A 12,174-nucleotide genomic window follows, 5' to 3' on the forward strand; every position below is an offset into this window, starting at 1 on the left:
TAAATTTAGGGAGATCTGCAAGGCCTGAAGTTGTACATAAAGGCATCTTGGAGGAGGAAAGATGTAAATCAGGTCTGGGAAGGATGGATTGAATTAAGAGAGGGGTGAGGAGAACATTCCAGAGAAGAGAATGCATAAGTCGTGCAGAAGTCTGTTCTGTTGTTTCTGAGACAGTGAAGCATCTTGCCTAATCAGTGAGAGTTGTGTATGGGTGATAAGTGGGCAGTGTGTGTGAGGAGGGAAAACAGAGCATCAGAAGTCATTCTGAAGGGTGAAAACTTGTAGAAGAGTTGTGACTTAACACAGGAGGAAGTCAAGAGCCTCTGAAGGTATTTTTGGGCAGTGAGGAGACACTGAAAAGTGATGCTTCAGAGAGATTAATCCGACAGAGGTGTCAAAATGACTTGGAATGAAGGACAGAGCCATGGGAAAACATAGGTGTGGGGTGACGGAGGTGTCAGTGGGTACTATAGGAATGAAGCAAGAGGTTCAGGGTGAGAGCTGCTGTAAAGGGAGAGAGGTAGAGGAGGCAATAGAACTTGCTGATTGAAAATAAACAGACTATAAAATCAGGGGTCCAAACCAGATAATTGTGGGACTTCAAATCCATGTGTCCAAAGAAGGGAAAGCCTATATCTGGAACAGGGAATTGGAAGAGGGTTTGCTGTTGGAGGCAAGGTGGAGACAGATGGTGAATTGTGTCTTCATTAGAGACCTCTGTTTTCCCTATGACTGTAAGACAGTGTAGGGACTTTTTCTGTTTTCTTGATCGTGTGATGCATAGGACTTCCTTTGTTTGGACCAGTTCATTCATTCAGCAGTTCTTTATTAAGCTGTCATTATGGTATGATTGTTGGGAACACAGCATTGAGAAGTCAGATCTGGTCCCTGTCCTCATGAAACGCAGATACTGAACAAGAAATTATAAGTGTTCTTACTATGCCCTTAGTATCAAGGTGGCATTTCTTCTCCTAGACCAGTCCTCCTCCCTACTCCCCCAGCATACACCAGCTGGTAAGGGCATTTGTGAAACATTTTACTGTACATCGTGTCTTGTAATAAAAAAATATCATCTGGGGCGCCTGGATGGTGCAGTTGGTTGAGTGTCTGACTCTTGGTTTTGGCTCAGTTTGTGATTTCAGGTCCTGGGATTGAATCCCATGCTGGGCTGTGTGCTCAGCATAGAGTCTTCTTGAGATTCCCCTTCTCCTTCTGCCCCTCCCATGTGTGCTTGCATCTCCCTCCATCAAATCAATCAATCACTCAATCAATCTTAAAAAAAAATATCACAACCATTCATTTTTTTCTTTTCAACAAATATTTATTTATTTATTTTTTTATTTTTTTAAAATTTTTATTTATTTATGATAGTCACACAGAGAGAGAGAGAGAGAGAGAGGCAGAGACACAGGCAGAGGGAGAAGCAGGCTCCATGCACCGGGAGCCCGACGTGGGATTCGATCCCGGGTCTCCAGGATCGCGCCCTGGGCCAAAGGCAGGCGCCAAACCGCTGCGCCACCCAGGGATCCCCTCAACAAATATTTATTGAGTGGCACTGTGGCTTTGTGTTTTTAGCCCTCATGCTCACAAACTAGTGGAGGACACAGATAAGTAAGCAGGTAGTGATAATATGTTGTAAGAATTGTACCAAGGAGTAAGTACCAGGTTGTGGGAGCAACTAAGAGGGATATGTGTCTGGGCAGATAAGTTTCCCTGACAAGAATAATGAGATGTGAGGCACCCATCTGGCTCAGTTGGTGGAGCATGTGACTCTTGATCTCAGGATTATAGGCTCCGTGCCCTATTTTGGGTGTAGACATTACTTAAAATAATAATAATAATAAATTCTTTAAAAGAAAAAAGAACAATCAAGTATTAGTCACACAAGGGCATGGGGTGTATGTTCTATGCAAGAGGATCTTCTAGTTCAAACACCTGGATGCTGCAGAGGCCTAGGCTTGTTGGGGAATGATTTACAACCTAGATTTTTATACCTAGCAAAACTACCGGTAAAAATGTGAAGAGGGAACGAAAGGCAAGACAGATGCTGAAATGCAAGGTTTCAAAAAATTTACCTGCCGTGCATCTCTTCCCAGGAAGCTAGTTGAGGACCTGCATCACCAAAATCAAGGAGTAAATCAAGAGAGCAAACAACATGTGAATAACTGCATGAAGCTCAGGTAGGTAGGGGCTACATCAGAAAAGGGTTCTAAAGGCATAATGAGGACTCTGGACATGATTGTAATGACAAAATTACCTACTAGTAGAGTGATATTAAAAAATTGTTTGTTTGTTTGTTTGTTTTTTTAATCCCAAGGACCCATTTGAGCAACCTTGTGATTGGCTCCTACCATATTAAATCGATAGTTTTTTTTTTTTTTAAGATTTTTATTTATTTATTCATCACACACACATACAGAGGGAGAGGCAGAGACACAGGCAGAGGGAGAAGCAGGCTCCGTGCAGGAAGCCTGATGTGAGACTTGATGCTGGGACTCCAGGATCACACCCTGGGCTGAAGGCAGGCGAAAAACTGCTGAGCCACCCAGGGATTCCCTAAAGCTATAGTTTTCATCTATTTTAACTTTGTGTCCTTTTGGAAAGTATTCTGCTGAGTTTTAAAGAGTTTGGAAACTATTGTACTATTAAAACCTAAAACTGTATATAGCTACTACTTAAGCTGCCTTGTGCAATTTGGCAGGGCTTCCAGAAGCTCCCAGGGCTGTGCAGGTTTCTAGAGCAGAGCAGTGTGGGAGAGGAGAGAGTGGTACAGGGAGGTGATAAGGCACAGCTACCAAATTTCAGGAGGACTCTTTGCTGGTCATTCTTCCTTCAGCAGCAAAGGTGATCCCTCGAATACTTTTGTTTACCATTTAAGTGCTGAAGCTGCCTTCCCCAGTGACTTCCAGACTGCCAACAAATAAATTTTAAAAATATAAACTTGGGGTGGGGGAAACACAGCATGACCATGACTCTTCTCCTACTGAACTTTATCACAGCTGGAATAAGGCAGGGTATGTATGAGAGGGAGTGGTGTATGTGTGTGTGTGTATCTTCAGTGGCCTCGAAGAAATTTGTGGATATGTTGTAACAGGGATCCAGGTATTCCCTAAATCTGAAGCCAAGGAGAACCTTTTCTTTCTGGATTTTCTTCGATATCTGCTTCTTAAGTACTATGTTAAAAGATCAGCCCACAAACCAAGCCACTTGTAATGGTTTTGCTATCCATACAAAGGGTATTCCTGAGTTCCCCATCAGCTAGGAGAAATCCTTATCCACCCTCTCATGACCAACCTCTTTCCCTACTCCTAAGCAAGTGAATTTTAAATACCACTCTAAAGTTGTTGGCTGGTGACCTGGAAAATTTCTTTTGCTTTTTTATCGTGTTAATGGCCCATCAGTTTAAACGTCCTACCCCCAGAAACTTTCTTTCTAACTAGACTGAAGAGGGAACAGAGATTTAAAAAAAAAAAAAATGAAAGAAAGAAAGGATTCCTATTTCTAAGGGCCTTGGGAAGATTCCAAGATGGTCAGGCCTGATTGAATGGAAGGAAGGAATTTCATTTGTTTTGATCAGTCTGTACAGCACCTAGCCGATGTAAAGGCAAATGTAAATTAGGATCTTATTGAATGACTTTAAAGGAAAGTGATAATTTTTTTAAAGATTTTATTTATTCATGAGAGACACAGAGAGAGAGAGAGGCAGAGACACAGGCAGAGGGAGAAGCAGGCTCCACGCAGGGAGCCCGATGTGGGACTTGATCCCAGGACTCTAGGATCACGCCCTGGGCCGAAGGCAGGTGCTAAACCGCTGAGCAACCCAGGGATCCCCTTAGCTCATGCTCTTAACCACAACTTTATGCTGTTTATAAACTACAAAGATCTAAGGAAACCTAAAGTTGAAGCGGAGAGTGGCTAAACTATTCCCCTCTGGTACATGACAGTTCACCTTGTGCCATTCATGTAGGCCAGGAAGTTGCCAAGTTATCAGGTCCTCGTTGGAGGGTTCAAGCCTGCATATAATATTATAAGCAGACACTTGCCCCTAGCCTTTTGGATTTCTGGAATAAGGTTCTGACCACAGAACACTATTCTCTTCAGGTCTTGGTCTGTCAGATTCCATTTCTCAGTTTCCAGAACAACACACAGATGCACAGGGCAATCAGAGCCTTTATTTATTTATTTATTTATTTATTTATTTATTTATTTATTTATTTATGAGAGACACAGAGAGAGAGGCAGAGACACAGGCAGAGAGAGAAGCAGGCTCCCTGCAGGGAGCCCGATGTGGTACTTGATCCAGGACTTGAGCCAAAGGCCGATGCTCAGCCACTGAGCCAGGTGCCCCCAGTCAGAGCCTTTAACATCATGCTACTTCCTTCACCTATGTTTATGGGCAAGTAGCACTTTGGGCAATTTTTCTCTCCCAAATAAGCTTTGTCATCTCTTATATCAACTCGGGCTGCTAGCTTTCAAATCCATCTTCTGTAACCCCCAAATCCCATGGGGCATTCCCTAACTGGGCAGGAAGCAGCTGACCAGGTCAGAGACTGCCATTGGAATAGCATGCTGAGGAGAGAGCAACTGTGGGAGAGCAATGGGAGTGCTACCACCAGCTGGAAAATTACCAAAGGTGACCTTGCTGGGGGACGATCCTGGATGGAATTCCCAGGGCCTAGGGTAGGCTTTTATGCTTCCTTTTAAAAATATTTATATTTATAAACAGAAGTCCCTTTATCAAAAAAAATTAATCCCAGTTGTTGTGAACAATTTAAATAATATGGTGATTAACAGAGAAAGTACAAGGATGCCATTAATAATACAACGCACTTCCCTGCCCCACACCTCCAACCCTATGCATCTGCCTAATCACCCCTGGTAACAGTTTGGAATCTGCCCTTCCAGATGGTTCTGTTAGTTTCCTGTGTGTGTGTGTGTGCATGAGAGAGAGAAAGAGAGAGAGATTCACATAAGCATCAGTGAGAAGATCCTATTCTGTACCTCATGTACCATGAGCATCTTCTGAGTCCATGGTATAGCTCTCCCCGTTTTAACAGCAGTGCAGTAGTCCATTGTAAGAATAGACAATCTTGGGACACCTGGGTGGCTCAGGAGGTTGAGCGTCTGCCTTTGGCTCAGGGTGTGATCCCAGGGTCTCGGAATCGAGTCCCTCATTGGGCTCCCTGCAAGGAGCCTGCTTCTCTGCCTGTGTCTCTGCCTCTCTCTCTGTCTCTAATGAATAAATAAAATCTTAAAAAAAAAAAAAAGGACAGTCTTCCCTTTTTCCTAATTTCTCTGCTTTAACAGATCTTTCATTTCCTTGGGAACCTCAGCTCCCTGTTAACAAGCCCAACTCTGGGTCCTGCCTCAGGTTGCTGCACAAATGGGAAGGCAGTCAAAAGGTGGGAAGGGCAGTGGCAGGGGGGAATGGGGCCGGGCAAGTGTATTCCAGCCAGCCATACTGGGGTACATAGGAAATTCTTTCTCCCCACCCTGCCAAATGGTTCCCTGCTCTGCCTAAGGTCAAACTGCACATTTTATAAAATGGATGATTTTATGGGAATCATCTTTGAAAATGACCAAAATCAATGGGGAGAATCAGAAGGGTGTTTTCTTAGAGTTACACTGTATCATTTGGGACCTGCACTCTGGGCATGCACACAGGGGTCTACCAGAATGACCAGAGGCCTTCCAGGCCAATCCCCTGCCTCCATCCAAGATATGTTTGCTTGAAGCCCCCCATGTTCTCTCTTGGTGGCTCTCCTGTGTGAGCAACAACTCCATTAGGTAGAAATTTGCTTCTTGTCACCGGAAAGGTGCTCTAGCTTAGAGAATCCAAGCTCTTGACCAGATTTGCTCTCTGTACCTCAGTTTCCTTGTTTGTAAAATGGGTATAAGAATAGTATCTATGGGATCCCTGGGTGGCACAGCGGTTTGGCGCCTGCCTTTGGCCCGGGGCGCGATCCTGGAGACCCGGGATCGAATCCCACGTCGGGCTCCCTGCATGGAGCCTGCTTCTCCCTCTGCCTGTGTCTCTGCCTCTCTGTCTCTCTCTGTGTGGCTATCATGAATAAATAAATAAAATCTTTAAAAAAAAAAAAAAAAGAATAGTATCTATCTAATTGGTAGAGTTTTTCATCTGTAACTTAAATAAAATATACACATGGCATATTTGTCATATTATATGGTATATGGCAAGCACTCAACGCTGTGAGTGATTATACCCTAAATCCAGATATCCCTCACTGCACTTTTTTTTTTTCCTCACTGCCCTTTAAACCTAGACTTTCGAGATCATCTAGGTCACTGGCTCTTGACCCTGGCTGCGCAGTGAAGTTAGCCAAGTCAGCCGCGGAACCTTAAAAAAATGCCAGTGCTCAGGCTTCATTGGCAGAGATTCTGATTCTCTCTCATGTGGAATCAGGGGGATCACTGCTTTTGAAAATCACCCTGGAGAATTCTTGTTTGCAGCTAGGGTTAGAGTACTGAAGTTAGTTCAGTATTCTGTTTCTAGGTGAAGCAACTGTGAGGCCTGGATCTGGGAAGGGACTTGTCTTTCTCAGTCTGGACACCAACCTCCAAAGGCTTTCCCTCCCAGGGAGGGAGATCTGTCCCTGGGATGCCCTTCGGGCAGTCTTGGGTATGATCCGGGGTGCTGCCCCTGCTTCTGGTCTCTTTCCGGGTAATATTGCTGGACCCCTCAACCCATTATTTGGTCACAAACTCGAGGAGGTCTCCCTATAGGAAGCCACAGTTCTAGAATACAACCCTCTTTTATTAAAGCATTTACAGCGTTTGAAATAATCCCGTGCATCCATCCATCCATTCATTTTAAGAATCTAAGCCCCCTGGGGGCAGGGGCGATGTGTGTCCTGTTCTCGGGGTACCAGGCCTAGGATGGTGACCAGCACTTGGCTTAATAATAAATAATAATAATAATAATAATAATAATAATAATAATTAATAATTCCCATTAGATGACTGGATGAGGGAAATCCCGGGAGGGTAGTTGAGTTTTTTTTATTTTTCTGGTACTAGCCATCTGATTCTCATTACTCCTACAGCTCGGGAAGCCTCTCTGCGCTTTGGCGTTTTATAAACCTCGTGTGCGTACGTCGACATTTTAACCATAAATCCAGAGTTTGGGGGCTGGAAAATTCGAGGCGAAGGGTTTGGGGGAGGGGGTCAGGACTACGCGGAGGTCCGAGCCGGGCCCGGGGTGGGCGGGGGCCGCCGGGCGGCCGCGCCTCCGCCCCTGCCTGCGCCCTCCGCGGGGGGTGGCCCCGGGCCGCAGCCTCCAGCGCGGGGCGCGCCGCCGCCGTCTCGGGGCCGCGGGGGGGGGGGGAGGGGGCCGCCGCGGGGGGGGGGGGGAGGGGGCCGCCGCGGGGAGGGCCGGCGGGCGGGTCGCGGCCGGGGGCGGCTCGGCCAGCAGCCCCGCGATGCGGCCGCGCGCCCCCGGAGGTGGCGCCTCGGGGAGGCTGTGGGGGGAGCCGAGGGGGAGGGGGAGGGGCCCTGTGTGTGTCCCTTTAAGAGCCGGAGCGCTGCCCCCGCCTCGCAGGCGCCCGGAGCCTCACAAAAGAACAGGATGTTGTTGATTTGTCACCAAACCACAGAGAGGAAATGATTGTAAATTTCCTTTAAACATCCCCACCGCGCTCCGGCCGCCCCCGCTTCCTCCTCCGCCGCCCCCGCCCGGCCCGGCGCAGCGGGGCCTCGGCGCTCCCGCGGGGCGCCCGCGCCCTGCCTCCCGGAGGCCCCAGGCCGTGGCCGGCTCCGGGCGCCCGCGGGAGGAGCCCCCCGCCCCGGCCCGCCCCGCCCCGCCCCCGCGCGCCTCCCAGTTGCTTTCCTCGGATTTTTTTTTTTTTTTTTTTTTTTTCAACAGCTGCGGCAGAGAAAGGGCCGTGGCCTGGAAGCACCTTAGCGTGCGGCCATCCTGTTTAGCCTTACGACCGCCCTGCAGACGCAGTAACCATTAGTTACGGTGCCCCTGGGGGAAACTGAGGCCCAGGGGGCTTCCCTGAGTAGCCGAAAGGCACCAGCTCCTGAAACCTCTTGAGGGCTCTTGGAACACCCAATCTCGGTTTGGTTCTCCTCCGAGCTGGAGTTTGTGGCCAATCTGCCATAGAAATTCCCGTTCATCAAGTGTGGCAGCTTCTCCGGGCAAGTTCAAAAGCAACCAAGACTTCAGACCGCGTTATTTCAGGAGGGGCATCCCCACCACGTCCAGCTGGGCACCCATCTTTAAGGAGCTGTTTGGGTCTGGGTTCCACCTGTGCCTTTATGTGCTTTGATGCACCTTTACCTCCCCTGGCCTGCTTCTCGTTGTTTTCAATGATTTTTGAAAGCCTCTGGTGCAGTTAATGTTTGCTTCCAAACTGCAGTCCATGGTGGAGTGGTCAAATCTGGTCTGTGGTGCTTTGGAAGGCTTCTTTTGCTGTACAGAATGTTCTTTTGGAGCAATTAATGTTTCCGATTCAGCATTGGCTGCACTGGGGTTCTTGGCTTGAATATTCAAAGCAGCAGTTAATACCCCAGGCCTGTGCATTCTCTCCTTTCATCCTTACAGTAACCCCATAGACCTTGCTGCTCCCTTAGTACAGATGAGGATGCTGAGGTTCAGAGAGGTTGAGGAGTTGGACCAGCAGTGACAGGACTTATTCAGTGACCACTATCTGATTACTGGTGGTGTCTTTCTTTAGTACTTGAAAATTGATTATTTGGTTAGGAGAACGGGTAGGGATGGGAGCGCAGGATGCTCTTGTTGGATCCTTTGTCACCTCAACTTCCCCTGGGAACTCTAGGCCAAATCTCACCCTCTGCTGAAGGAGCACCTGAGTGACTCACTCTCGGGCTGGAATCTTCCCTTTTGGGGTCTGATGAAATCCTGAGTGCTTAGATGAAGAGGGGGACTTATGGAGTCTGAGTTTTTTCCGTTCTACCTGACCAGGAACACGGAAACTTAAAAAAAAAAGAAAAAAATCTAGTACTGGATTCCTAAGGCTGAATAGCCGCCTTCATGTGCAAGACCCTTAATTCTAAGCTCTAAGGGGTGGTGGGGTGGATGGGGATGGGGTGATAGAAAGTTGAGTTTGACTCCAGGTATCATCAATGTCACGTAACTATAATGTTATCATGGGCCTGCTATGTGCCCACGGACTGTTCCAGGGGCTATCTATGTGCTTTCTCATTTGATCCTAAAAAGGTCCTAGTGGATGGAAAGTCAGTACCAGAGAGGCTGTACACCTAGGAATGGTAGGTAGCTGGGTTTCGCATCCCTCTGCACAGGGTCTCTTGTGTCTGTGCCAGAGGAAGCATCAGTTATCTGGCGCCCCAGAAATGGGACTACAGTGCTTTCCTTCAGTCAGTGCAGAAAGCCAAGGTGATTTTGAGAGGGAAATGCAGTGGCCTTTGGCTCCTCTGTGCTGCAGCTGTCTTGCAGTTATTCAACTCTGAGCACATTTGTTGATGGATTTCCAGTGTCGCTGCAGCATCTCCACCTGTCTTTTTTGCTTTTATAGATTGCCAGTCACAGGGGCATCCGGGTCCTGAGCACTTGGGAGGGAGAGCCATCTGCTTAATTATTTCCATTCCCTAGATGAGAAACACAGGGCACCAACATGCCGAGTTGTTGTTCTGGGCAGGCTGGCTTAAAGCAGAGCAGGGCAACAGTAGTCAGGGCCTTCAGCCTCTACCCATCACTCAATTCTGGAGAAGCAGGAGCCAGAGGGTAGGTCACCTGATGCCTCTTGGCCTCTGTTTCCTAGGCTGTGCAAAACTTTGGCCTACTTGTCTCTGAGGCTCTTCCAGTCGTCCTCATCCAAAGAATAGTTTCTGTTTACTCATTCAGTTAATATTTATTAAACATCTACTATATGCCAGGCACCTCTGCTATATGGCTGGAGATACTGCAAAGAACGAAACAAAAGCTCTGTCTTCTTGGGATTTACCTTTTAGGTGGAGAACAAAAAATATTAAACACATGGATATGTAAAATGTCAGCTAGTGTCATACCACTTTGTGGTAAATAAAATAAAGAACATTAGGGGAGAATGCCGTGAGTATATGAGGGGTAGTGTTTTATTTAGGGTCGTAAGGGAAGGCCCACTGATAAAGTGGCACTTGAGAAGGAAGGGAGAGAGTGAGCCACACTGCCTTGTGAAGTTTGCTATAGGTGGTTGGACTGGCAAAGATAAGGACCAGGAGATGGGCATGTGTTGCATAGCACTTACCATGTGTCAGGCCCTGTGATAAATGCATTGTGTTATTTTATCCTGTTCTTGCTGTATCTTATTTGAAGAAGCTGAGACTCAGAGAGGTTTGGTGACTTGCCCACGGCCACACAGCTAGTAGGTAGTGAAGGTGAAATTCAAATGCTGGTCTTAACCTTCATGCTGCTTCCCACTCAGGGACCCTTCTTTTGGAGCTCGTGTTTAATTGATGACCTAGGTGTTGTGATTTCTTGGGGATTAAGTGTCAACAGTGGCCATGACCCCTGGCCCCTAGGCTGCCTGTTGTTGGGGAAAGAGCTGAGGGCCTGAAGTTCCTTTTTTGTGAGGGGAAGGCAATATGTTTGATGCTGGAAAACCCCATGTAGTGTTTATGGCAGAAGGGGGAAAAACACCTCCAGATTAGCGTAAACAAGAGAAATGGGAGAATGGGGTAGCCTGGATCCCTCCACCCCCCTCCTTCGTTTTAATTTCCCCATGATGGGCTCAACGCAGCATGTTGTATTATACAGCGATAATTAAAACACTTGGATTAGTGAGTTGAGATTTATAGGGCAAACAGGAGCCAGAGGAGAAACGACAGTCATGTCTTTTATTTGCAGGCAGATATCCAAATTGCCACTTGCTTGCTTTTTCTTCCTGACACTATCACCTACTCTGCTTAATTAGATTCTTTTTTTTTTTCTGTATCATTTCCAACACCCGCTTAGCTTGCTGCTCAGCAGAGTTTAGGAAGCCATATACTGAACCCTTTTCCACAGCCTGGGGAAGTTGAGTCTGGAATGAGGCAAAGAAGAACCAAGGAGGGTATCTTGCCATCTGGCTGTGGAACCCACCTGTCCATCAGCATCCTGGCGCAGGGGCCACCGAGTGGAAGTACCACGCTTCTTACAGTCCTGCTCAGCTTTCCATGAAGCATCTTCTTTCTTGTGAGGAACAGAACAAATTCCCCAAATAGCAGACCACCCCCAACACATTCCATTTCAAAACCAATAGGGTTAAATCGTGTTCCCAAATTGTTATTGAATATTTTACTCCCTTTAAAGTGTCATCATAGACTGATGGGGGTGAGGAGTAGGCAGGACTACGATGGACAAAATGCTGTCTGAGTTTACAATCTAGTAGAAAGAAGAGTTGAAAATCACTGATGAGAATTTTTGGCCAAGTTCATATGTTTGATTAGTATTTATTGACTATCTAGTGTGTGTCAGGCCTTGTTGTAGGCGGTTATGGGACACAATAGTGGCACAGCATCCTGAAAAAAATCTCCATCCATGTGAATTTAGCAGCACTGGGGGTGGGGGACTGGCAGGGTGGTGAATTTGTCACTGAAGAGCGTAAGAACTTGGAAGAAAAATTAAGTGGGGAAGGTGGCTAGGAGAATGCTGGGGCTGGTCATTTTTAAAACCTGAAGAGGTGGGACGCCTGGGTGGCTCAGCAGTTGAGTGTCTACCTTCCGCTCAGGGTGTGATCCTGGAGTCCCAGGTTGGAGTCCCACATCGGGCTCCCTGCATGGATCCTGCTTCTCCCTCTGCCTGTGTCTCTGCCTCTCTCTCTGTGTCTCTCATGAATAAATAAATAAAATCTTAAAAAAAAATTAAAACCTGAAGAAGAAGGCGGCCCTTTATGTTTCTGTAATCAGCTGGTCTGAAACTTATTTTTCTCATCTGCATAGTAGGGCTAGTCATAGATACTCTTAAAGGGATTAAATGAGGCAAAAACCATACGCATGTAAATAATAAATACATAATAAATAAATAACATAATAAATTATAAAAAATATATGAAACACATACCTAATTAGGGCTCTGTGAGTGCTTGCTCTTTTCAGCACTACTTGCTTATGATAAGGTGACGGGGAGCTGAAGGGACAGTGAAAGGGAAGAGTTATTATCTGTGTCCCGCTCCCCTCTTCCAGGAATCACGATTTGCCCATCCACCAGGAATG

General features: G+C 46.9%; 1 long non-coding RNA gene across 1 annotated transcript in view; it reads left to right on the forward strand.

Annotated features, from left to right (window-relative positions):
• The window catches only part of LOC112658882 (uncharacterized), a 32,298-nt gene extending 20,366 nt beyond the window's left edge, over positions 1 to 11,932 (forward strand). Inside the window, exons 2-3 of the long non-coding RNA XR_007406288.1 lie at positions 2,097 to 2,180; positions 10,937 to 11,932. This is a non-coding gene — a long non-coding RNA (uncharacterized LOC112658882). The remainder of the gene's footprint in view (positions 1 to 2,096; positions 2,181 to 10,936) is intronic.
• Positions 11,933 to 12,174: the final 242 nt, after the last annotated feature.

Source organism: Canis lupus, chromosome 2 (assembly GCF_003254725.2).
Source record: "Canis lupus dingo isolate Sandy chromosome 2, ASM325472v2, whole genome shotgun sequence".
NCBI classification, from domain to species: domain Eukaryota; kingdom Metazoa; phylum Chordata; class Mammalia; order Carnivora; family Canidae; genus Canis; species Canis lupus.